This window comes from Apodemus sylvaticus, chromosome 7, assembly GCF_947179515.1.
Source record: "Apodemus sylvaticus chromosome 7, mApoSyl1.1, whole genome shotgun sequence".
In the NCBI taxonomy this organism is placed as follows: Eukaryota; Metazoa; Chordata; class Mammalia; order Rodentia; family Muridae; genus Apodemus; species Apodemus sylvaticus.
The window spans coordinates 110,322,039-110,349,660 of record NC_067478.1 but is presented as its reverse complement, the minus strand read 5'-3'; the positions used below and the strand labels follow the sequence as shown (position 1 = coordinate 110,349,660).

At 43.5% G+C, this 27,622-nt stretch overlaps 1 protein-coding gene across 4 annotated transcripts in view; it reads left to right on the top strand.

The window, feature by feature from the left end:
• Bbs9 (Bardet-Biedl syndrome 9) overlaps window positions 1-27,622 on the top strand; it is a 390,144-nt gene that overhangs the window by 325,516 nt on the left and 37,006 nt on the right. The window lies entirely within an intron of this gene.

Below are 27,622 nucleotides of genomic sequence, written 5' to 3'. Positions count from 1 at the left end.
TTTGGGTTTAAATTCCATATTAAAGTGATGATAGCCAAGAAAATTGCTTTCACGTTTCCCCTCACCTATCCTGCGGTAACCACGTGGATAAATAGTCTCGGGGTATTTGCTTGCTAAACATTTCTAGGACGGTATGTCTTTTTCCCTCCTTGTCTCTGTCCTTAAATATATGATCCATTTTGTTTTGCTTCTAACCAATAAAAAGAGGATTAGAGAATAAAAGTGTTTTTAAGGAAAAGTTTTACCAAATGTGATCTCAAGATACTGCATTTCATGAATGTAAATAACATGATACAAGGAATTAATGTGATCCAGATGAGTTAGATCCTGTCTGCTGTTGGCCTGCACTGTGATCACTGGAATAAGGGGCAAGAGTCTGAGGAAAGGCCCGGGATCACAGAGGTCAGCAGAGGGGACCCATGTGGGTCAAGTTGGGGCCACGTGGTCCTTTACCGAGGTCAGACAGCCAAGCTTGCCCTCCCACAGTGTGGGTCTGAGTGGTCAGTCGCACTGCACTCGGGCCCCGGGAGCTCCTAGGCCCGCTTCCCCATCTTGACCTTTCTATAACAGCTCATAGGCCGTGATTCCGTGAAGCTGTCACACACTGCACTGTGGCTTCACTCAAGCAAGCACCCAGTTTGAGAGGTGACATGATTCTCTGATTTCATGCATGGCTTCTGTCCCCAGTGCTGATTTTCTTTCTGTTGCCTTCTTCCCTCTTAAGTCAGAATGCCCAGAAGAGGGGGTTTGGGTGAAATCGTCAAAAGATAAGCATGAAGGCTGTATGGCATAAGCTGATGAGCCTAGGCCTCAGGGGCAGACAGACCAGGCTTTGGATCTTGCTTCTGTTTCTTTCGGTTTAGCCCTCCCTGGGCATTGGTTGCCGACCCCGCTGTCTTCCTCTAGAACAGCAGTTCTCAACCTGTAGGTCATGACCCTTTTGGGGGTTGCATGTCAGATATACTGCAAATCAGATATTTACGTTATGATTCCTAACAGTAGCAAAATTACAGTTATGAAGCAGCAATGAACTAATTTTATGGTTGTGGGTCTCCACACCTTGACATGAAAGAGGTCTCAGCATTAGGAAGGCTGAGGCTACTGCTCTAGATGCTAAGAATAATAGTACTTGCCTGGTTGCCGGGGCTTTCTGTGTGTAAAGCACTCGGCACCGTGCTTGGAACAGAAGCCACAGTTAGGACTACTGTTGCAGGTATGCATGGTCCATCCTTCAAAGCCAGCTTGTGTTCCCAGGATGCTACATTTGGTTTTTTGAAATTTTTTTTTTTTTTAACTATAGCTATGTCTAAAAGCCAACCTTTACTTCACAAGAGTATTTGTTAGCCGGTCCGTTGGTGGTTCTTTGTCTGGGTTAGGGAGGGTGGAGCTTGGCCTCTTGTCCTTGTCACATCCTCCTGTTCTTCCTTGAGCATTCATTCCTTTAGTTGCCTATAGTCATTGTTATTGTTATTGTTATTATTATTGTTATTGTTATTATTATCATTATCATCATTATTATTATTACCACCACCACCACTACCATAATCATTTATTTTTAAATTACCATATACATTATTTCCCTTTCCATTTTCTCCTTCCAACCCCTTCTATATACCCTTTCTTGTTCTCTTTCAAATTCATTGCCTCTTTTTTTTATGAATTGTAGTTACACACACACACACACATTCCTAAGTATAACTTCTTGGTCTATATAGTATTACTTGTGTATAAATGCTCAGGTCTGACTATTGATACTATTTGATTGGATAACTAATGATAACTGATTGCCGTGTCTTCTCCAGGGAAGATGATTTCTCCTGCTCTCGGCATTCTTAGTTGCCTGCAGTTCCTGGATAGGGTTGAGGCCATGCGGTATTTCCTCCATCCACGGTGGCATGGATGTCACACCCACTCCTTGCCTGGCTCGAGTTTAGGCAGTCATGTTGCTGAGACTTTATGGATGCAGCTTCTAACGTTACTACTCAGAAAGCGCCTTGATCCTGGTTCCTACCATCTCTCTGCCCCTCTTCCTCAGTGAGCCTTGGGCCTTGGATGTAAGAGTTGTGCTGTGTCATTTGGGGCTGGGCTCCACAACTCTGTTTAGCTGTAAAGAAAACTGAAAACCTGAAAATTTCAGGTAAATACATCGAACTAGAAACAATCATATTGAGTGAGGTAACCTAGACATCCCCTCCCCCCCCCAAAAAAAAACAAAGAGTTATCACATTCTCTCTCCCATTCGGGACTCCTAGATCCCCGCCCTGCTGCCTCCTTTGCCTTGGCCTCCCCTGCCTGCCTTTATCAACCCATGACCAGACTTTGACGTCACCTTTTCTGAGTAAATTCTTTGTATTGCCACACCGTCAAGCTCGTGTTATCCCTACCTATAGCTCTGATGCCTGCATCTTTCTGTTTGCAATTATATTTTCCAGGGAATTAACTTTCATTAATATATTTTTCTAAACTCAGTTGTATACATTCTGCTCCTACAGCAGAAAGACGGCTGGATGGTGCTTTGTTTTTTCATCAAATGTGAGTGATTTAATGACCTGGCTGGTCTTCTCACGACTGCCTATCACTCGCGTTGTCCATGCCAGTGTGTGTGTGGCCGAGAGATTTGGCTTCAGGTGCCAGAAGCTGCTTTTTATGAGTTTGGTATCTAGAACAACATTTAGGTAACCCCAAATTAAATCAAGTATTTGAATATGTGTATAGATGTAGATGTAGATGTAGATATAGATATAAACAGTCCATTCAAGAATGGAACTAAGTTATATCTGGAACCTCATAAACACAAAAGTTTTTATTGCCTCCTTTTTTTCATTTCTTTAAATTTCATTTTATCGCACACTAGTAGACGGTACATTAAGTGATAGTCTTCATATAGAAGCATGGAGCGGAAGTGTCATGGGCCCTGAAACGGGGATGTCAGAAAAAACTTGACACAACCTGGGGAGGAAGGAGTGTATTTGGCTTATACTTCCAGGCAGTAGTGCATGAGCAAAGTCAGGGCCAAGACGTAGAGGCCGGAGCTGATGAAGACGCCCTGGAAGAGTGCTGCTGGCCAGCCTGCTTCTTAAACACCCCCTGCACCATCTCCCAAAGAAATCACTAATGAAGAAAAGATCCCATAGGTTTGCCCCCAGAGAACCTGGTAGGGGCCTTTTCTCAATTGAGGTTTTCTGTTTTCAAGTGATTGTCAAGTAGACACAGCACAAATAAGAGATTTATTTAGGTGAGAGTATGACTTTCTGGCTGCTGTAGCACAGTCTATCCATTCTTATAATCATAGTGAGATGTGTGTACACTGAGGATACTTCCTGCACTCTAAATGGCATCACTATTGGGTCAGACTGGAAGCTCTCCCCGCTTACAATGCCTTCTGTACTCTGCCTCTCCCGTTTTCTTCTTCCCTAGTTCCGACTGTCAGCCTCCATATATGTTCCTGTTTGCAAGTCTCTTACTTAAGCTTCTATAGGTTACTTCTATATCTGCTTCATTTTACCCACCATCCCCGCTTTTAGGTCACAGGTCTCCTGGACATCTGCACACCGACTCTAGCTGTGGTTATTGGAGCAATAGATGATAAAGACTTGGTTGATGGATATGACTTCTTCCCTCTGACCAGAATTTATAATATCTTCTGGGTATCCATTTCAGCTCTTATCTTCATTCATTCCTTTTATTAAATAAAAATGTTAAGTTTTCAAAGAAAGTAATAGATTTTATAAGGACATTTTCATACACGTGCCCTTCTACATTACCCAAAGATACACTATGGAGTTAAATATTATTTAGGGTAAGTATAGAAATAGAAAAACAAATGAGACATAGGAGAGAGGCAAGAAAAGGGTTAACCAGAGGAGAACTAAGATTCTGGGGGTAAGAGTGGGTGTGTCTAGGGAGGGGCAGTGTGGGTGCAAAAGAAAAAATTACACAGAGGAAAAGAAAAAGTGATTTTTTTTTTTTAGCAATAGCAAAGTCCAAAACCCAAACTAGGTAGGTATGAGAGAGATAACAAAACATAAAAATACCAGGATGTTAAAAATAAGAGTTAAAAAAAAAATACAGTATCAAATGTAGAGAAGGGAAAGAGAAGGCAATACAGTCCAAAGGAGAAATAGAAACTAAAAAAAAAAAAAAAATGCCTTCACATGAAAAAAAAAAAAACAGATCAATGCATGATGCATGAAGGGGAACAAGAAATAAAAACATGAAATTCAAAACATGTATGGGTAGACGGGACTAACAAGGGTCAGGAGAACACAGAAGCAGTGTCAGGCAGCTGTGCTCTAGGCCTTCAGATGTGGAGGCGGGTCCACTGAAGTCCTGGCTGTTGTTGAATCTTTGTCTGATGTCCCATGTGCCAGTTTTCTTTCTTTGGGTACCAGGGGCTCCTGGCACCAAACTTAGCTGTTCATTCCCTAGGCTGATTAGAGTCCCTCATCCTCCTACGACTTTCTAGATCATACCTTCCTTGTTGACTGTTTTAGTTGAGGGGTGCCTACTGACTGCAGAGAATATGAAAGCAAACAGAACATGGAGATCAGTGGAGGGAGATGAGCCTGCCTTTGTGACGTCATAGTCTGTGCTGTTAGCCATCCCACTAGAGGGCTCAGCTGTGGGCTTCATGTATACTGTGGAACTTGGTCGTTGTTGGATGCAACAGCAGGGAAGTGAAGAAAGGAGCCTTCAGAGTTTCATTCACTCCTGGCTTCAGGTTCAGAGCTGCCACCGTCTGTTCTTAGTTGATGAGGTCTATGCCTAGCCACCAGGGCAGGTCTTTCTCTCCTTATGGCTTCCCATTCTGAGCTCCCGACAGGAGCTTCTTAGTATCCATAAGAATCTCTCTGGGAATTGCTTCAGCTCATTGACCTGTGGGTAGTGTCTGAACTAGGCACCCTGGGTAGTTCAAGTGTCTCTCTCTCTCTCCCTCCCCCTCTCTCTCTTACACACACACACACACACACACACACACATACAATACATGTTATATGGGTATGCATATGTTCTATTCATAGACTAGAAGTTAACACAATAACTACCCATAATATTAATTTTGAGACAGGGTCTCTTTAATGAACCTAGATCTCACCATTTGGACTAGCCAGTACTAATTAGTTTACAGGTCAGTTATGGCTTGACTTCCCCATGTTTTCTGACTCGAGTATTTGGCATCTTCAGCAATAGGTTCTTTTTTATTGGATATTTTATGCATTTATATATTTACATTTCAAATGTTCTTTACTTTCCTCCAGAACATCCCTCTCCCATCTGCCCTCCCCCAGCATCTATGAGGATGCTCCCCCTCACACCCACCCACTTCTGCCTCCCTGCCCTGTCATTCCCCTACACTGGGGCATCAAGCCTTCACAGGACCAATGGCCTCCCCTCCTCTTGATGCCAGACAATGTTCTGCTACATAGCAGCTGGAGCCTCGGGTCCCTCCATGTATATTCTTTGGTTGGTGGTTTAGTCCCTGGGAGCTCTGGAGGGTCTGGTTGGTTGATATTGTTGTTCTTCCTATGGAGTTGCAACCCCTTCAGTTCCTTCAGTCCTTTCCACAACTCCTTAGCCCTGTGCTAAATAAGCGCAATGGTCGGCTTTGAGCATCTGCCTTTGTATTTGTCAGACTCTGGCGGAGCCTCTCAGGAGACAGCCATAACAAGCTCCTACTAGGAAGCACTTCTTGGCATCTGCAATAGTGTCATGATTTGGTATCTGTATATGGGATGGGGCCCCAGGTGGGTCAGTCCCTGGATGGTCTTTTCTTCAGTCTCTGCTCCACACTTTGTCCCTGTATGTCCTTTAGACAGGGGCCCTTCTGGGCTAAGAATTTGGAGATGAGTGGGTGGCCCCACCCCCCAACTGGGGGCCTTGCCTAGCCTCTGGCTATGGTCACTACAGATTCTCTCTCCTTTGTTGGGCATTTTAGCTAATCTCATTTCTGTTGGGTGCTGGGAGTCTCTTGCTTTCCTGGCATCTGGGACTTGCTGGGCTATCCGCAGTTCCCTACCCCCCATTGCTACACACCTCTGTTCAAGTTCTTGACCCTCTCTGTATATCATCCCTTCTCCTCTGATACCTGCTCCTGCCTCCTTTCCCCCTCCCCCTTCTCTCTTCCTCCCAAGTCCCTCCCACCCTCTGCGTCCCATGAGTATTTTGTTCCTCCTTCTAAGAAGAACTGAAGCATCCACATTTTGCTCTTCCTTCTTCTTGAGCTTCATATGGTTTGTGAATTCTATCTTGGGTATTCTGAGTTTTTGGGCTAATATCCATGTATCAGTGAGTGCATACCATATCTGTCCTTTTATGACAAGGTTACCTCACTCAGGATGATATTTTCTAGTTCCATCTATTTGCCTAAGAATTTCATGAAGTCATTGTTTTTAATAGCTTGTTATTTTGTTATACAGAAACTATAAACTCTTTCAAATATATACATATATGCATTCATGATTATCATATATGATAGATATATATCATATATATGATCTGTATGTATGTATGTATGTATCTATCTAATATATGAAGCAGTACAGTAATAGGCTTCCTTATGAATTTTCTAAAGGTCTTTAGTATTAGATATTCCTCCCTGGAATCCTTTCTGTCCTCTGTCTTCTTTGCTCTGTAAGCCAGGATGGCCTCAAACATACAATCCTCCTGCCTCAACCAAGTTCAGCTTAAACCTATTGCTTTACATTTCACATATTTTTCTTGATATTTTATTTTTAGTTATTATATATTTACTTAATAGTTATATACTTAGATCCTCTTTTGAAATATATAAACTGTTTCTGATAGCAGAATACCTAATTATTTGTTTAGTAATCTTGTAACTATATCATGATGAAGTTATACTTTTCCGTGCATATGAGCTTCCTTAAAAAAATAGATCTACTCATATTACCTTCTTTCTTTAAAAGATTTGACAGTTTTGCTATCTACTGGATTAAAGCACAAGTTCAAAGGTTGACCCACGTTATCCCTCCAGGAATGTTCCCTGCATTTTGACTTTAAGATTCTTTATTGAGTCTGAATTACTCAGCATTCTCTAAATACTTTGTGCTTTTTCCAAGTTTCTTTGTTTTGGAATATTTTTTTTTTGTTTTATTTTTTCCCTAAGTATGTGGCTTTGAGCTACTGGGGTTTTGAAGGCATAGCTGATGCTCAAAGAGAAATTCCTAGGGCCTCCCTTCCTGTTATCCCTGACCCCTGGGGATATAACCATTTTAGTCCTTCCCACCAGGCCCTACTCTTTAATTTTTATTCCATTTCTCATCTTTAGGTAGAAGGTCTTCAAAACTGTATTCTTTATCACGTTGGTACTTTTTTGTATCTCCACACAGATAGATGCATAGTTGGCATCTACAATATATTGTTAAAGTTTTAATTTTAAAATAATTACAGACCACAGGAATATATGGACACACTCTATGTAATCCAGTATGCCATTCACCCAGGGTGCTTTGGTTGTCATTGATCTCTCATGGACTTTTAGAATGAATTAGTGGGCCTTTTTATAAAAAGGGTGAGCCTTGCTACAGATGGTACCTAGATACCAGGCTTTCAGAGAGCATGGCAGCAGATGCAAGGATCTGAGCAAGCTGTGCATCTGTGGGTACACTGGGTCAGGAGGTCTAAGGTGTGAGACAGCACTTTAACCAAAGTTTAGGAAAGCTGGTGGAAACGGTGACATTTGTGAGAGCATTTTGTTGCATGTATAATGTGCTTTATTTCATTTATAATATACCTAAAATCATGATGGCTGGTACAAGAACAATGCATGTGACATGTAGACATGAGAAACTTCAAATGTGAGATGGAGTCTGGAAGATGACTTCTGGTATTCTTGGGTTAGATGCTCCCAGTCGTAGCTCACAACTGTTGGAGCTTCTGAGGGAATGAAGTCATAGGCAGGGAGTGTTGCAGTATTTGAGTCTTAGTCGCAGAGCAATGATTGGATACAAGGGGAGGACTGGAGAGGGCCATAGATTTCCAGGGACTAAAGAAGAGGAGGTGTCGGGGAGACCAAGGGTAACTGAGAATCAGGGAGACTTTGAGTAGAGGGGACAGTGTAGGAAGGCCAGTGGAAGGCAAAATAAGCTTAAGTTATAAGTTTTCATTATTTTTTTCTCTCTAAAAACTGTATTTGGGGGCTGAAGAGATGGCTCAGTGGTTAAGAACACTGACTGCTCTTCTGAAGGTCCTGAGTTCAATTCCTAGCAACTACTTGGTGGCTCACAACCATCTGTAATGAGATCTGATGCCCTCATCTGGTGTCTCTGAAGAAAGCAATAGTGTACTCACATATAATAAATAAATAAATCTTAAAACATAATCTGTTTCAATTAAAACAAAACAAAACAAAACAAAATTATATTTGGAGGCTGGAGAGATGGCTTAGCAGTTAAGAGCACTGACCTTCCAGAGGTCCTGAGTTCAATTCCCAGCAACCACATGGTGGCTCACAACCATCTGTGATGGGATCTGATGCCCTCTGCTGGTGTGTCTGAAGACAGTGACAGTGTACCCACATACATAAAATAAATAAATGAAAGAATGAATAAATCTAAAATAAATGTATATCTGAAGGTCACATGTTATAGCAAGGTAGAAATGCTAATATCTAGTGTTTGTTTTGGGGAAACAAACAAAACAAGCTTTGGGGAAGTACAGGAAATGCTCTGAGAAACAGGCCAGCTGAGTAGAGTTAACCTAGTGGGAACCCAAGTGTACAACTGACACATACAGAGATTGAAAGAAAGAAAAATGAGGGTAAATGCAGGCATATACATAGCTGTGGAAATCTCTGAAAGAGCAAGACTTGTGTATGGTGAGATTAGAAAGCAAAGGTGATTTTCAGTTAACAAAAATGGCAAGTTCAGTCAGGAAGCAATTGTGTAGCAGTGCTTGATTTCTTTCTTTTTTTTCTCTTTCTTTCTTTCTTTCTTTCTTTCTTTCTTTCTTTCTTTCTTTCTTTCTTTCTTTCTTTCTTTCCTCTCTCTTTCTTTCTAACCATGTTTTTTTAATCTTAAAAAAAATGAGGTAGCCCCTTATTCTTAAACAGTGCATTGTTACAGAATTGTTTTGAAAATGAAGTTAACTTGAATAAGTAAAGGAAACATTCAGTTATAAATAGGGCACACATTCTTCTCTGTGATAATGGGGTCTGTGAGGAGAGGAATGGAGGATTAGGGGAAGACTATTTGAGTCTAGGATTAGAGCTGGGTTTGACAAGAGAAGCAATTGGGAGGCCTACCATCAAAGACCCAAGAAAACAACGTTATCCCAGTATGTGATTAGCAAACACTCTTAGAGAGACATGCTGGCCAGTAACTAATTACACTGTGATGACCAAGGACCAGGTTCTTGGAAGCGGAACCATTAATACAGGAACAGAATCCCAGGGCTGGGGGTTGGGGAAATGTCTTTCCCTGCAGATGTTTAGACTAATATGGCACTCAACATTCTAAAGATAATTGGGAAGAACCCTGCCTGAATGTTGAGAGATAAACTGAATACCTTGGAAAGGACATTACCACTCTTATTTTCTTACTCCTGTCACGTGACCCTGTGAGCCCATATGTAAACACATAGAATACCCTTTTTTACCCTCGCCCAGCTGAAATGGGAGCTGTCTTTTCTTTGGACTATTCTTACTGGAACTATCACAGTGGAACCCTAACTGGGTGCAGTTTTCAGTATCATTGAAAATTACATGGCCAAACCAAAAGGAAGGGTTCCCTAGTCACCCTAGTAGAGGACATTTCTTGAGGCTTTGTATCATGTGAAAAATACTCACATAATCTACTGATATTTGGGTGAAATTTGATGTTTATTTCAATTATGAAGGATTGCTACTGAATAACCACAGGCATGTAGCTCCTCTCCCAACCCAATTTTTTAAAAAATTTATTTATTTATTTTTATTTATTCACTGTCCATCTCACATACTGCCCACCCCCTTCCCAGTCACCCCCTCTCGCAATCCTTCCTCCATCCCCTCTTGCTTTCTCCTGATTGGGTGGGGGCTCCCTGGGTATCCCCCACTCTGGCAACTTAAATTCTCTTCAAGGCTGGGAGCTTCCTCTCCCACAAAGGCCAGACAAGGCAGCCCAGCCAGAGCGCATCCCACAGACAGGCAACAGCTTTTGGGCTAGCCTCGCTCCAAGCTACACATCTGCGACACATGTGCAGGGGGAGGACTAGGTCCCATCCATGTGTGCTCTCAGTCGTACCTGCTGCCAAGTCAGTGAACCTGCCCTCAGCAGGCGCACTGCTGGCTCTCCTCAACTTAGTAACAAATATGTATCTTGTGTTCTCCCCTGCCTATTGCTCCTCATTCCAACTTTCTTTCTGAGTAATTACATTTTCAACAGTAAGATGAATCTGTCTCTCTCATCACTGGAAACTCACGAACAGCATCGAAAGTGTACTAATTATTTTTTCATTTTCCTTTCGATCTGTAGGATGGCTATAGAAGTGATTTTAATTACTTTAAAGCTGTTCTGGAACCAGGCACTTAAGTAAGATAGTCATTAATTTAGATCACATTGTTTTCAGTAACAAGTTGCATGAATACGGGAAGCATTTATATGCGTGAGGGCAAATCTGAGACGTGGCTCGTGCCCGTCGCCTTCTTTCTTAGTTTTAACGTTCGCCTGACTAGAAACACGTTGTGACTCTGCTCAGCCACGACAAGCAGGGATGATGTTCTTCCAGAACCGTCACGCTGGATGTAAGCAGTCCGTGCTGCCAACCTTTGAAAACATCTTTTCATAATGAACTTGGAAGTTTTAAGTGTTTCCATTCCAACAAATCACTGAGTGGTCAAACTCTTCTGGTTCACATGTAATATAGATAAGAGTTAAAATTAAAACGTAAGCCAATTCTTCAGTTTCTAATAGGTCTCAGCATACATAAATATCCTGCTGAAAGGGAAGCCTCTTTAGTTGTGTAATCTCTCTCAACTGTGTCTGAATTTATTTTTAGTCTTTGAAAGTTTCCTACATATGTGTAATGCATTTTAGTCCTTCCTCTGTTACATTGTCTCACCAATTATGTATTTTTAACTCTCCTTTTGATTTTGTTAAGTAATTTACTCTTATTTAGTGTATCTCATTTGGCTTGGGTCTTTGTGCCCTGTAAGTGTGCTTTCTGAGCCGTACTTCAGGAACATGCAGAAAATGGTACCAAAAAGTTCTCCTGATGCTTTTGGAAGCTGTGGTTTACGCTGACCCCGGCAGGAGACTTTTATTTAGCACAGGTGTTTGCCAGTTGGCACTACTAAGATATTTTTGACATTTGTTAAAAATCATCTTGGAAATAATTACAACTGCAGGTGAGTAAGGGATAAGTCCTGCTGGGCCTCCAGGTGCCAGGCTCCAGGTCATGGCCACCGTAGCTATAGGCAGAGGCGGCAGCGTGTGTTGAGGGAGCTTAGTGGCCATGGCTGCGTACGTGTGCAAAAGGAGTGGAGCTGTTATCTTCTGTTTAGAGATTCAGTAAAATCTGTAGTTACGATATTTTAAAAACTGAATGTATCAGTTTGTAGAAAAAAATCCATTCTTCTATCCTTTATGTTTTACTTCCACTGAGAAAGACGTCCCGTTCTAAGTCAAGACGGAGACAGCAGGGCGGAATTGTTTAGTGTGTGCTGTGTCCCAGGTGTCTCTCTGGACACTGGAGTACACTCTTCAAGCAGCCAGCACAGCCCCTGCTTCCAGAGAGCTTGCCTCCTGGCAGAGGGCTGTCAATACTCAGGGCACTCCAAACACGCTGTACTGTAGGAAGCGCAGTGGGAAGGAAGTTAAGGAGAGACGGTGGGATGCGACTCATGTGCCTGTGACTTCACTGTCCCTCTCTGTTCTTCACTCAGTGAGGAAGAACTCAACTCGGGATATTTAATTGTTTGAAACAGTTTCCTTACATGATGAGTTAAAATAATTATGTGTTTGATCATTTTTGTTTAGGTTAGTTTATTATTGATAATATTGTGTCTTTAGTTTGTTTTTTTTTTTTCCTGATCAAAGAATGTGTCTCAGTTTCCAGAAAAGGAGCCAGAGTAATTATAAGGAATGTTTTCTAATTAATAAATAGTAAATGTAATAAGATATATGCAGTGATCATTAAAACAACTTGTACCATAACATGTTGAGAAGATCTTTTAACCTTACATTACTCTAGTGCAGTGCTCTCAGCCACAACCAGATGCTGCTTTCTCTTGCCAAAGCCGCCTAGACGACGCCTCTGGGGGTAGAGACTCTGTCACCCACTGCTGCATCTCTATAATCAAATACAACTGGAACACAGAAGGTGGCCTAACAGTATTTAGAGTTGGCTTGAGTGAAGTCCCCATCCTGTCCTCCTCCTCCTCCTTGTCACATGGCACAGTTCTCTGTCTGCCCCGCCCCCCGCCCCGCCCCCAGGCCACCCACTCTCTCTTTCCCTGCCCATCTCTACCTGCCCTGCGCTCTACCCCTGAACCTGTGGATCGCCCCCTAGACTCCATTGCTCTTCTAGCTCTGGGCTAATTTTAGGCTCTCTTGGATCTACTCTGGAGCTAGAAACTGTGTAAATTGTTAAACTGACCCTGTTTCACTTCCTTTCATGAAATGGACTTCACTACATCTTTCTCTGTTAATCAGAAGAGTACTTGCCTATAGTCTAGTCATTTTCAATTTCATTTAGAGCAAAACTGATCTCCATCGTTTGCTCAAGTTGGCTTTTCCCTTAATCCATGCAGAAGGCGTCCACTTCTCCTGTGCTGTGAAGAGCAAGCCTGGTCATGGCACACTCGGCTCCTATCAGTTTATATCACAATGTCCCTGTGAATGGGCGCATGTCCTTAATAGACTTTTAAATACGCCACTGTCTTCATTCATGTGCTGACATTGGCGATTAGTAAAGAGAGGCTTCCTGGCCTTATAGAGTGGCTATTCGTGTTCACAGACAAGATAATAAGCAGTTATCCAGCCATGGGGCAGAGTTGTGGAGTGTATTTAGTGTACACAACAGAGCTGACAAGGCTCACGGCAAGTCCTCCAGTGGATATAAGGAGTGCTTCCTGGCGTAGCTCTGCAGACAAATCGTCGTCCTCTCCAGGCCTCCAGCTATGTCGGGCTGGAATCCCATCCCCCTACTTTCCCATGCATCCTTTTCCTTCTTATAGACTATGTCTTGATGTCTTGAGAAAAAGAGTTAGCAGAAAGGTAAATCATGTACTTTTCCTTCTATTCTGGGACAAAGAATTTATGTGCTATCTATGGAGAGAGAGGGAGGGAGAGGGAGAGGGGGACGGAGAGAGAAAGAGAGACAGACCGACAGACTAAGTCCTCTTAAATGGACCAGCATGATTTGATGCATGCATGATGTAAGAACGTACTGTGCCTGCTGTGGGGATAAAGAGCTGGGTCTGCAATGGGACAGCTACATCTACTACGTGAGTATAAATGAGAGGCCATGATTGGACGTGTGGCAATAGAGATACAAACAGAAGACCTGGGGAATCCTTCAGAGGTTAGAGTACACAGGCCTTAGCAATGGCTGTTTGGTTTGAGGGAAAAGAGAGAGATGGCTTTGACTTTAGTTATGAACCGGTGGTCAGCATCACTGGTGAAAAGGAGGGGCCAGGGAGCACAGTGTGGGGTAAATGGATTAGGGGTGCAAAGTCGAAGGCTCAGCTTGGCTGTGCTTCATCTAAGAGGCAAGGCTGCACCCGCTTGTGGACGACAGGACTAGATCTCCAGAGAGAAGGCTGGGCTGCAGCCGGCCTGTCAGGAGATGGGGCCTGTTTGTGGATTTAGAGCTGGACAGCTTTCCTTCCGTGGAGGGAGCAGAGAGAACGGGACTGGTCTAAACTGAAAGGCCTTCTAATATCTAGAGGTCAAGTAGAAGGAAGGGCAGGAACCAGCCTCGGAAATTAAGGAGAAGCAGCCAAGGAATGAGCAAGAGGAAAACTGTGAGAAAGTAGCCTCGTGGAAGCCGTAGAGTGCGGGGGTCTCCAGGGCTGGCGGATGGAGCCGGAGAGTGCGGGGGGTCTCCAGGGCTGGCGGATGGAGCCGGAGAGTGCGGGGTCTCCAGAGCTGGCGGACGGAGCGTGGCGAGGCAGGCAAGGCCGGCGTGTGTCTACCTGAGATTCTCACACTTTCCGGTCATGGCCTCTGTATATTCATCCCTTTAATGTGTTTATTAGAAGCAAAGTTTGCATGTGTTGCCATAAACTAGTTCTCGGTAGATAGAAATAGCAAATATAAGAACTTCAGCACAGAGAGCTTCTCCATCTCAGGAGTCCTCAGGCGGAGACTTAGCACACACTTCAGAATCTTCCTCCTGGTTTTACCCAGGCATTTTGCTTTTACCTTCCTGGTGTCTTTTCCCGTTCCCTTCCTGTCTTTCTGTGGAGGGGAATGAAGTCTAGGTGAATTTGGGGTACCTCCTCCTCCTTTTGACCTTTTAGCTCGATTAGAGAACTGTCTTCCCTCCTTCTTTCCTTGAATCTCTGCTGCTGTGGCCAACGAAACCAAGAAATTATACTGCCTTGACTGACATGGCTTACATAGTAGGTGCTGAACTAACCGTGGATAAGAATAGTGAGGGATGTTCCCTTCCTCATAAAACAAGGATTCTGAGGGGAGACAGTAGCCAGAATGAAGATACTGAGTGAACAAGGCAGACGGGTTCGCCATTACTTTTTTTTCCAATGGTAAAGTAATCATACTGACACGCGATGAAGTAGATGCCCTGGAAGCTAGGGATGATGGCGGTCCAGACTTGGGAAACAGCAACGCAGAGGAAGATGAGTCAGAGAATGTTTTTTTAGGAGATAAAATCTCCAAGGTTTAGTGGTTGCCTGGAGAAGAGGGTTGAGGGGCAGAGACAGCAAGGAGAGCTCCTGGAGTACTGGTCCTAGTTGTGTGTGCACCATTCACTGAGGGGTCGTCCCTGCAATGTGAGTACGTTCAGAGGAAGCAGACGCTGGGCTCGCCTGTGTCTGCGTTGGCCCGAGTGCTGTGTCTTGTCTGCCCTAACTCCAGGGATCCTTGCCCGAATGACTGCTCATGGCTTTGCTGTCTGTTCAAACTCCTAGAGATTTAATAATGTTAGTGATTTCATATGTGCCAACCCAGTGTTTGCTGTCAGTATTTCACAATGACGCTTCCCATTATTTCTCTAATTGCTGCGTGCTATAAACGAGGGTGTAAAAAAAAATCTATGTACAGAATACATAATTGCTACTTTTGTTTACTCAGCTGATAACACTTGGCAGCACTTGGTGGCATGACATTGTATGTATGAGTTACCATCACTACTGAAGGATTTCCTTGAGAACAGCTTAATTATGGGTTCAGTTCACTGTCTATAGAAACTCATTAGAGAACACTTATCTCTCATGGCAGCAAGGAGGAGCAGTTCATTAACAAAAAGCAAATTATATACTCTGGTATTCCAGTCTAATGTGTTCAGTAAATGTAGCGATTTCCTAGCTCCGGTTGAGAAGCCCCTAGTACTCGCTATGGTAAACAGTACTCAGCTTGACCTCAAGTGACACACGGGTGCTGAACCCTTGATAGCCATTCCCACTCAGAAAACTTGCTTCTTGTGAGTTTTTTCTTTAGAGCAGTATGTAGTATCATCTAAGTTTGTGTCTTTAATAGATTCTGATAGGCTTCCTTTTACTGTTTCTCAAATTAGCCTCATAGATTTCAGCATTGGAAAAATCAGAATTTTATTTTCCCAGCTGCTTAAATGTAATATATTTGAAGACAGAGGGACGGTCCTGAAATTTTATAGCCTAAATAAATCTATTTTTAAGGTGTGCTGGTTGGAGGCCAGGCGGCATAATGGGATGACATATGAGCTCTTCACATTTGAAGGCCTGGCACTAAATTACTCCTGGGATGCCAGGAAAATGACTGTAGAGGTGTCAATTTGCTGGAGTCCTTGGTGGGCATCTGAGAACATCACAGAACCGCTGTAATGTCTAATATAATGTATCCTCTGTAAATTATATTGCCACGTTAGCCACCTAAGGTACAAAAGGGCAGTTTGAATGGCTGCAGGAGGCATGCCAAAACCTTGTTTTAATGAGTAATGAGAATTACAAGCCAGTCTACAGGAAGGCCTAGAGGCTTGTATGAAGGACTGGGAATTGAAATTTAAACTTTTCTGTTTCTCTAATCTTTATCTGGCTCATCAGTTATTCAGCAAGTATTGACTTAAGCCTGTTTTTCCCGAGCCCTTGTCATCTTAGGCATGGATTTTATAACAAGACCCAGTACCTTTCCTCTCTCTCCCTGGCTGTAGGTCTCCTATAAATGCCAATAATAATATTTCAGTGAAGTATTATGAGGAATTTATTTGTACTCCAAAAATGCTATGATAACCCCACCCTGAATACTTGTAAACTCATCTCCCAGGGTCCCCAGGGATTTAAAGGCACTGCTGACCAGATCTTCTGCTGCTTTGCATTAGCATTGGTGTCTGACTAGATTTTTTTAATTATCTAAAAGGTAATCATATTAATTAATTCATATTTAGTCTCTGAATCAAAGATTTCCTTATTGTAGGAATGCAGTATATGGCTAGCCAGAATGGTTCCTGAATTTGAAGAAGTAAAATACACCAAAAGGTAGTAGCTAGACGCTGAATTTCTGTTTATTTTCTATTCTACTTATTATGTATGTATGTATGCATGTATGTATGTATGTACATTTGCATGCCATGGAACTCATGGGGAACTCTTAAGAGTCACTTCTTTCCTTCCAGCATGGTGTCCTGAGGTCCTCAGACTTGGCAGTCTGGGTCTGTATCCCTGAGCCATCCTTCTGGCTACAAATTTACCTCTTACATCCTTCACCCGTTAACCCCCTTTCCTGTTCTAGCCTTAGGCCTCTGAGCAGGTGCTCTGATTAGTGATCTTTTCCCAGAGACGGCTCGAGTAGAGAGAGCAGTGAAGGCAGGTCACAGTACTGAGTGTTGGGCAGGGTGTCCTCTTTGTACCCGAGGGTCAGGTTCAGCCTGAGATGTACTGTAGGGGTCAGCCTCCCCGAAGGAGCCTGTCCTGACCGATGAGGTCTCAAATGGTTTCAGGATCTTCCCCCAGGGAGGAAGGATATCTTCCATCGACTGCAGGATTCTGAAAAGCAGGTGCTCTGCTTGGCCTCTTTGAATGTCAGACTTTCCCTTCCTCTGTTACTGTCTCAACATCTTATGTGAATGAGAGTCAGTGAAGAAACCCCTGGGCCCCAGTGTGCCAAGTTCTAGGCTGTTGCCTATGACTGATTGCTTTGGGGGAGCCCTTTAATGTTAAATAAAGTTAGCTTATGGAGAGAACTGAGGTGAGCTGTGGGCATAATGGACTTATTTAACTAGAGAGGTGATTGGGGGTTAAAATAGGTCATCATCATCATCATCATCATCATCATTTTGACTTAAAGATTAAATTACTGGATAAATCTTTAATGAGTGCTTACCAGGTAAACACATGGTAAACAGAAACAAAGACATGTCCCTAATAAAGCATCCATCCAAGCAGGGAAAGGAAACAGTGTGAAAGAGCAAACATGGTAAACTGAGGCACACGATGAAGGCAGCAAGCCAGGAAATGTGGCGCCACCCGGCAAGGGGCAGAGGGAGTGCCACGGAGCTGTTCAGCAAAGACATGCATGGGAAGATGGGCTGGGGCTGTCAGCGAAGGCACGCTAGGTAAGTATGAGGGTGGGCAGACAGCCTAGACACTGGCCGAAGCGTAGACGGGATTCAAGGGAGGGAGGGAAGGAAGCGAGGACCGGTGGCAGAAGGTGGGCAGGGCCGGGCATACAGCACAACATCTCATCAAAACATGGGCATTCCTGAGACAACCCACGTTCTGTGAGCCTGTGTCTCCCACCAAGCGAATGGAGGCAGCACTGTGGAGAGCCCATCTGCATGCCGCAGCTCCAGGCTGCTGTGAGCAGAACCTGCAGCGTGGCGAAAAGCAGGTTCCATCCAGGGGCCTGCAGCCGCCCTGTGTCGGGCATTTGTCACTTGAAAGTGGAGGAGTCAAAGTGTGCAGGAGCGCTTGGGAAAATGACTAATTAAGGAAGGGGAAAGCATGAATAGTGAATTTTAGAGAGGGACTCTTTGCTCATGAATAGAGGTGTATAGCTCTCATTTTACAGCAAAATATGGCTGGCTGCCGCACACGCCGGCCGACTTCAGTGAAGCACATCAGTGCCTCGATGTGCTGTGCAGGCTGCCATCTGCCTGCTTGTGTGGAAGCATTAATTTTAATGTACTCAGCCTGAGCATAAGTGGCCACAGATGATTCACAACCCTGCTCTCTACGTTTGGTGAAAACGATTGTTAGCAAAAGAGTTGTCCCAGTGGCCACAGTGGGCTCAAGCCGGTTTCCTAAACATTCCTGTGTTTGTGGGAGATTAGAAACAAACTCGGCATTGGCGGTCCGTAAAGCACTGTGATAATTGCTCCAAAACCACAGGAAATTTGATAATGATAAAGTAGAACTCAGTAACTCCTGACACTTCACTTTTAAATTCCTGATGCCAGGAAGGTACAAACGATAAAAAGCCGCTCTGTAAAAATGGAGTTAGCCAGCCATGAGGGCTCTTTAAGAAACAAATGCCAAGAGTTGTCTAAGGTGTGTGATATCATCGCTTAGCTCCGGGTCAGAGGCACAATGAGCGGTAGACTTGCCTGGCTGAAATGTAGACAGCAGCTTAACCTTCCCTAAGCAGGTTTCGGCCAGGGTACATGAGACTTAATAGCCTGTGAGGAACTCAGATGCTCACCTGTGCCAGCCATTGTCCGGATACTGAAGAGCCTGTCAAACACCCACCAGCCCATGGAGACACCCGTCTCCACAGTCCATGTCCACAGTCTCGTCAGAGCCTGGGCTATGTCTCCTCAGCCCTTCCACCTCACTGCCACCAGCGAATCCACACTGCTGTTACTCCCCTGCTGCAGCCCAACCTTGCTGCTCTCCTGCCTATGAGGCCATCTTGCCTTCTCCAGTGAGCTGACTTCTGTGTTCCTTTGCAGCTTCATCACTGTCTAAGGTCCCTGCCCCCTCTTCTTGGTTTCCCGTGTCCCTCTCCTTCTGGGACATAGCTTCACACATCTGTTTATTAGCACACGGTTGTAAGGTCACACTATCCTAAGAAGAATTTCTCATAACCCAGCCCTGACGCAGGCTCCTCGAGCACCAGGTTTCTGTTTCTTGCCTTTGACACTGGCAGCTCTCAGCCAAGTCTGTGGGAGACAGTTAATGGAAGATGAATGGGGGTAGACAGTCTCTCTCTCTCTCTCTCTCTCTCTCTCTCTCTCCTCTCTCTTTCGAGGCCCTGGCATTATGGAGATCTGAGTAATCTCCAAACGAATCTAAGTGCCATCCTAGAAACTCTAACAAGCGAGATGACAAAACCTCATCTTCACCACCACATTACAAGCAATGTGACTTCTGATCTTTCTAAATGAAAACATTTTTACAATCCTTGTATTTCATCAAGGAGCTCAGTCCAAACCTGCCTTAACTCTATGACCTCCTCTGGAGACACATTCATTAACTATTACAAAATTAGCCACACCTGGGGCTAGGCTGCTCTTCAGGTGCTCTGGGAAGTGCATTTACTTTGGCAAGGTCTGAAGAGGCTTCCTCCTCCTCCTTGATTTGAGGCAGCATCAGTGAGGTAGCAGGAGTCTTGGCTAGACAGCCAGTGTATTCTAGGACTGAAAGATAAAGTCTCCATTCTAAATGTCCAGACATTTTGTATCTAAAAACACCGGAGAAAAGCAGATGCTTATGAGATGCATCTCCAGGGACTGGCCTCCGTGGCCTCTCAATTATATGCTCCATTATCTCGGCAGCATCTCCTCGGAAGGGCTTTCCTTAATGTTTAACTTCAGTCCCTCCTGATAGAATTCAGTTTCATTTCCCCGTGTCCTAGCCTCACTGGAAATAAAAACAAAACAAAACAAAACAAACAAAACCCCAACAACAAGTACTCAGCAGTGCTCATGCACCCGTTTGTTAATTGAAGATGTCAGCTTGGCTTGCACCCTACGTGTGCCTACCCTGCCTTCTCCTCTGAGGCTGCTCCCTATAGTCTCTTGAGTCTAAAATGTTCTTTGCAGCAAGTATCAGGGACCATAAAATTCAAATGCAGTATTGCTATATGCTGATGGAGAAAAGGTTCCCATTAATATAGTAGATCCAATCATGATACTGAGGGCAAGTAAACTGAAATAGCTACTCAAAGGAAAATGGAGCATGTTTTTCCTGCATCCCTGGAATGGTATCATGGCAGGCAAAGTTTTAATCTGCTGGCTAGACAGAATCAATCTTAAATCTACCCCAAATTAAATCCATTATTTTCTACTAAGTTCACTACAAACCCTGCAATTGTGAGAGTCTCAACTCCTAAACTGACCTTGACATGTTTAATCTACAGAAATCTAATGGGCCTAGTATTTTGAAACTGTGGAGATAAGGACAAGAGAAGAGAGGAGGAGAACCGTTGCTAAAGCCTAGACCAGCCGTTCTTTATCTGTGGGTCACAACCACTTCAGTTTTCCTGAAGATCAGATATTTACACGATGAGTCATAACAGTATCGAGATTACATTTATGAAGTAGCAATGAACTAATCTTATAGTTGGGGTCACCACACATGAGGAACTGTGTTAAAGGGTCAGTCACAGCATCAGGAAGGTTGAGACCCGCTGGCCTAGACAGTTTGCCTTGGGACTGGCCATCTAAACAAAATACGCCATTAAAGCAGCCCCCCAGATGAGATGAATCATCTCTAGGGTCCTGGGTAAGTCTGGATACTAAATGAGGGATTTTTTAAAGAATTGTGTATAGGTGCTCGTTGACTTTATGATGCTGCTCATAAGATCTCTATGCATTAAACTAAGGTCAGGATATGGGTTTATTATCAAGATTAGTAACAGTTGTTTCATCTTAGCTCATTGTCACCCCATGCCCATCATTCTATCAGACTGCCTTTTTAACAACTTTACAATCTCTACCAGCACAGGAGGGGAAACTGCTTAAGTACAACAGTTTTGTTTGAACATTTCTCACATCATTCCAATCTGAAATCAAGATATCTGTGTAAATGATTGGCCTTGGTAACTTTTATCACGGGTGACTCTGATAACTATCTCATAATGGAGACTGTGTGATGCTTTTAACTGTCAAAGGAATGGTGTATTTCGGGTCCCTTTCTTTGCATTTTAGAAGCAACTTTTTATTCCAGTCAAGTGTAAAATTGATTCTTCTGTGAATACCCCAATCCTCTATGCCTATAGAGTTACAGGCAAGGGTCACTTGGTTGCAGCGTGTGCCAAAGTGCCATAAGTGTAGCCGGAAGTGCCGTATGTGTAGCCGGAAGTGCCGGAATTGCAGTCGTAAGTGCCGTAAGTGATGGAGACATGGAGTCCCTGCCAGGCTGCACCCATTGCTGCAGCAGCCAGGAGGGCTGAAGGAGTCCATCTGGACGGTCTTTACTGCAGCCTCACTGCAGGATTGCAGCGACAGAGACAGCAGCTAGCCTTCAACTGCAGGTCTCCCTCCTTCTGCACACTGCTGCCAAGAAGCCCAAGAGCTTCCTGGAACTTTATTCATTTCAGCTTCCCACTCCCACTCCCCCCACCCCCAGCCCCGCCCTCCAAAAATGGCTGGAATTCATCAATTAAAAAGACTTCATTATGTTGCTGAATCTTGCTTTAAATATTGAAGATTGCTTTTTATGATGCTCTCCCCCAGGCCCCTCTGTGTGTGTGTGTTTGTGTGTGTGTGTGTGTGTGTGTGTGTGTAGGTTATTCATGAATAAGAGAGAGCAACACACTTTATGTGCATTGTGAGTCCCTTACTCCACTGCGCGACCTCCCTGCTCTCTGCTGGCTCACCGTTCCCGGTTCACTCCTTGCCCGCCTTTAGAACTCCTATCTGGGATTCCCCCTTGTATGGCTGGCCTTAGAAAGCAGGCTGATGATACAAGCATTGAATGATTCCTCGGAGACGATAGGTCGTGGCTTAGGAAGGAGAGTGTGGGAGCAGCGTGGCCTGCCTAAGTATGCTGGCCTATCTGCTAAGTCACTGTGTGCTTCTGAGCGAGTTCTCAGCCAGTTAGCACCATGCCTGGCACGCGGGCCGCTCCCAGATCCCGGCAGCCTTTATTTTACTGTGGCGGTTATAATGAAAAATGATTTGTTTCTTTTTTGTGTCAGATATTCTAAAACTGTCACGGAAGATTACATAAAGAAACCCTTGGTTATTACTTTAAAGACCTGATGGGTTTCTTTTGGAAAGGAGGTGAAACGTGTGTGTGTGCTCCTTCTGTGATGAGAGTAACAATCTCACAACTATTCCTATGTTGGCTTTTTTACCAAATATTTAAGATTGAGAACAGATCCAGGCCGTTTTTCTAAAAACTGAACTTATTGCTGGGAGATAATCTGTCTTTTTAAGGTTTAAAAAAAAAAAGGATTTGTTCGTTTTTTGGAACTATCTGTTGGGAATGCTTGGCTGTAGATCTCTAGAGGACTTTGCATTGTATGGTAGGTCAGGCTACATGGGGAATTGAAAATAGCCGAAAGGCTAATATGCAGACGTAAACCTGCCCTTAATCTGCTCCTGTGTCCTTTCTCAACAGTGGTGAAATCATTCACTTCATAAGGACTTTGAAATGTCAGGAAGGCTATGGAGGGCGGGCTGTATAAGGCACCTTATCCCTGCGTCTGGTGCATCAAGTCTATGCTTAGTCCAAAGGGACCATGTTGAATTTGCCCATGAAGGGAAAGCCAGGACTTCCATTGCTCCCATTTCAGTAGTCTCTCCTCGGTTCTGACGTGGGGACTTGAATAACAGCCAACAGCCAAGAGTCAGAGCAGATCCCATAGCAACAGAGCATGAGGCCAGTCAGCCTCTGGGATGAACTGTCTTGTTATGACTGAGAAGCACAGCCACAGATAAATCAGCACATCTTGGGTCTCAGTGGCAGGCAGCTCTCAGCTGAGGAGCGGGGTGGGGACTGGAAGGCACCTTGGTGCAGCGTTTGATGTAAATCACCTATTTACTCTCAAGGGATTAAAAAAAACAACAGAGCACTGCTGACTGCAGACAACATCTGGTTCAGTTTTATCTGAGTGTCTATTTAGATTTGTTTCCATTAGACATAGTCTGTTGCTATCTGCCTTAACCATCATAAATTCCACTGTATTCTTCACATGCTCACACATTTATAGACACAATATTGATATGAGCCAATGGGAGAAAGGTCTTGCTAGTAGGGTGTTGGCATAGTGTGAGGTTGATGATGGATGTGCTAGAGACAACAGGTTTTTTTTTTTTTTACTGTCTACACTTTTGTGTTTTAGAGTTTATATATTACAATGTGAAATATTTAACTTTATAATTCATAATGTATAATACATGTATTATAGACTCTAAGATAAATAAGCATATAGCACATATATTTTAAAATTATGATGATAAGTTATTTCACAAAATAAGCTTTTTAAAATATGTTTTTAATTGAAATAAAATTATATTGCTTTCCCTCCTTCTCTCCTCACAATCCCTCCCGGTTACCATCCCTCAAACCCTCCTTCCCCCCTTCAAGCTGAGAGCCCCTTTTTTCTTTGATCATTGTGTCACATACATATGTGTGTTTGCATGCATGCACAAATAGATATACAAATACAACTGGCTGAGTCTGCTTTTGTTGTTTGTGTATATGTGGTTTCAGGGTTGGCCACTCTGAATTGGACAACCAACCAGTGGCTCATGCCTGGGAGATGCTAATGCTCCTCCTCCCAGCAATCACTAGTTACCTGTAGCTCTTTGTCTAGGAGTGGGACCCTACAGAAGCCCCACCTTCAAGGTTAACTTGTCCATTGGCACCGCCATTGGCCCAGTCTTGTTTATGTAACCGTTTCTAGAAATGGAATGCTTTATAGCAGACTCCCTGGTATTCTGGCTCTTATTTTTTTTTCCCCTCTCTTCCATGATGTTCCCTCAGCTACAGCTGCGGGATTATGGTGCAAGTGTACCCGTTGGGGCTGGGCACCCAGTGATCTCGGCATCGTGTGCACTGTGGTTTGCTGTGATGGTCTCCATTTGCTGTAAAGAGAGGCCTCCTCGCTGAGGGGCCGCAGCTGGATAAGATGTAGAGTGTAATAAGGAATTATGCTGATCTAGCAAAGCGGCGATAGCAGAGTCTTCTCTACGGCCCATGACCTCACTAGCCCTGAGAAGCTGGCTGCACTTCTGTCAGGCATGCTTCCCCTCGTGCTGAGTGGCCTTTAACTCTGATCAGACTGCAATGTTTTTACATCTTTATGCCTATCTTAAAATTCTTGATGGTGTTACTTATTTAATCCAAGGAAACAAATTTTGACAGTAAATTCAACAGTTTTAATATCTACATGTTATGAAGCTATCCAAGTGTTTGTGGCAAGGACCCTCTGACCCCAGAATTAAGTTCCTTTGTTGTCTCTTCCAAGGTTGGGAGCCATGATTTGGAAGGTAGAGATAAATGCTTGTTTGCTGTTCGTATACTTGTGATTGTTTTCAGAGCTCTCTCTCTTTAGCAAGGAGAATTAATGATTCATTACTGTATATAAGCAGTACTTTTTTTTTTTTTACCAAAAATGCTATAAAATACATATGTTATTAATATAAAGACAAAACCTTCAAATGAACGATTCTAGATTGGCTTAAATTACATTGAAGAAGAATGTGCATTTGACAAATTAGAGACATATTTTCCAAAGAAAATTATAAGATTGAATATTAGATCCTTGATGTTTAGAGTCTAAGAAATCACAGCGTAACACTGTAAGAAAAATAACTGTATGAGGCAGAAGTGAGTTTCCCAGGCTGCCAGTTCCCTCCCAGTGGTGCTTCTGTGGGTCAGCGAAAGGGAAGGAGACGGGGAGTGTCCAGGGCGCTGTTCCCCTTCAGAGTGGAGCCTCATGTCACGTGGAAGCAGATCTAATTAGATGCACGTTACTTAAGGAATCCCCAAATCATATTCAGGCCCCTCTGTTAACTTCTAAGGCCAGTGTCCCCGAGGCCATGACCTTATTATGCCTCTCCTCCTGTCTGACACTGCTCTGCTCTTTATCTGACCTAAACAGATATAAATTCCTCCCGTATCCCAACAGCACCAGCTCTGCTCAGCGCTCAGCTCTGCGTACTTCTTAATGCTCACGTTGCATTTGTTTCCCCAAATCCCAGAAGTCTCGCTGGCTTTCGTCTTCTGTGGATCCCGGCTTTTCTGAACCTTATCTGGAGCCACACTGCCCCTTTGACGGCTTCCCCTCCTTGGCTTTTCTTGTTCCTGGTTCCCGGCTCTGGCACCCTTGGGTCAGACTCTTCGGACCCCTCTCTTCTGTTCAGCCCAATCAGCAGATGCCTCAGCAAGTTCTTTGTTCCTTTTGCTCTCACAGGCATTTAGTCTACTAATTTACCTGCTTTCTATATGCTGATGACTTACAGAGTTGGGTCCTCACCATGTCTGTCTTAAACTTATGGCAATCCTGCTGCCTCAGCCATGGGGATTAGAGGGTCCATTTCTTTCTTTCCTAACCTAATCTTTCACCATTTTGTGACATGGTAGAGCTGAACTTCCTATATAAGCAGTAGTACTCAGCTGCCTCTGTAGAGTTCCTGTTTCTTCCTGCCTGCTCAGTTTGGCAGGACTGCTCTCAGTGGTGTCGCTTCTCAGCAAGTAGAGCCCCTCCCCCACACTTCTCAGCAAGTAGAGCCCCTCCCCCACACTTCTCAGCAAGTAGAGCCCCTCCCCCACACTTCTCAGCAAGTAGAGCCCCTCCCTCAGAAGCTCTTGTTGACCTCCTCACTCCCTCCTCTCACTCCAGCCAGTTCTTAAACTTCTGTGTAACCTTGTAGATTATCCGCCCTAGACAGACTTACCCCAATTTAATAGAATTGCCTTTCCATTCCCAACTCTCCCTTATGGACTGTTGATTTTGTAAGGTGTCAGATGGTTTAGCTATAGGTATTAGCTTCTTGAAAGCAGTAGATGCTTGTAAACTAATTCTTGTTGAGTATCTGCACGGATGACCATGGTATCCTTTCTTCTTCCAGAGTTTTGCCAATGTTACCCTGTACCATATCTTCCTGCAGTTCCCTGTGTGGTCCCAATTTAGATGAAAGTCTGGCTTCTGACCAGCAGGTGTGCACTGAGACACAGAGAGGCGTTCCTTTGACACTGACAAGGTCAAATCATACCAAATTTCATCAGGCAGGTTGACCTGTACATATTGTGAAAGAAAAATACTGTGTCTGTTCATTAGTATAAAATAAATATATAAAGAAACTGTAGACATCAGTTACCACAGGGAGTGAGTGAATGGTAGTGGAGCAGAGGAAGAGAAGAGATGGCGATGGGTAGGGACGAAGAGGGGTAACCCTTGCTGAGAGCCCCTTCATGTGTCATTCCCACTCCTAGAACTGTCGTGACTTGAATGCCACTCTTTCAAACAATTAAATGAATATGGCCAGAATGTGAGGGGAAATCTGAGGCAGAACAGAAAATTTAATGCAGAGCTGGACTCTTCTGGATTGATAGCATGAAGGCTGTTGGTAACAGGAAGGAAAGCATGAAGCTTTGTATGTTTGTTGGTAATGTGAGACAGGCTGGGGGCAGAAAGGGATGCACACAAGTACAGTTCAAGTTAGTGAGCCCATTGCTCCTGGGGGGTTATTGTTCTCTATCAGTAGTTAGCAATCAAGAGTTAGGAGAGAGATGCCAGAGGCAGTGGTATGTCTCAAGGATTTTGATCTCTGTATCTATGTGTGTGTGTATGTTGTATACATACATTATATATAATGTTACATATAATATGATATGATTGTATGTAATGTATAATATGTGTATATGTATACACATTTGACTGAGATTTGTATGCACATTTATGTGGTTTAAAGTGAAATACCCTGGCTCTATGTGCTGTAGGGATCAGGGAGTAAAGGCAGGTAGCAGATATGAGCAGACCTAGTGCCATATTTTGGCTTTTAATTACCTCTCTCTCTTTTAAGTGACTTATTATATAGGTACTACATGCTTATACTTTACATTCTTTTTTCTTTTTCTGCTATAAAGATTGTCCCATGTGTGGGGAAAAGCACCACTTTTCAAATATAAGAAAGACTGACATTAAAGACAAACATTGAAAGCACCTCTCTCTACGAGACAAAAATGAAACTTAAGTATGTTAAACATAGAAACCTTGGCTCTTTGGAGACACGGCTGATTCTAGGGCAGAGGAAAGAAAACTCAAGAGAGACCTGGATCATATTGTAGCAGTAGAATATTACAAGTATATTCAAAGGCTCAGAGGCCAACCACAAGGATCTCCAGCAGCCAAAATTGGAAGAATTTAAGGAACAAGTAATTATAGTATTGGATTACAACCCTTAAAATAAGTTAACTATCCCAAACCCATGCTTCCATAAATAACAAATAGAATATGTAGAGAAAAGATAGCTCTTTTCTCTTACTTAAAGTCCCATTTAATAAATGAAGAGTGATTGAGAGGAGCACAGAAATACTACAGACACACACCACAGTAATAAGCGCTACAAGCAA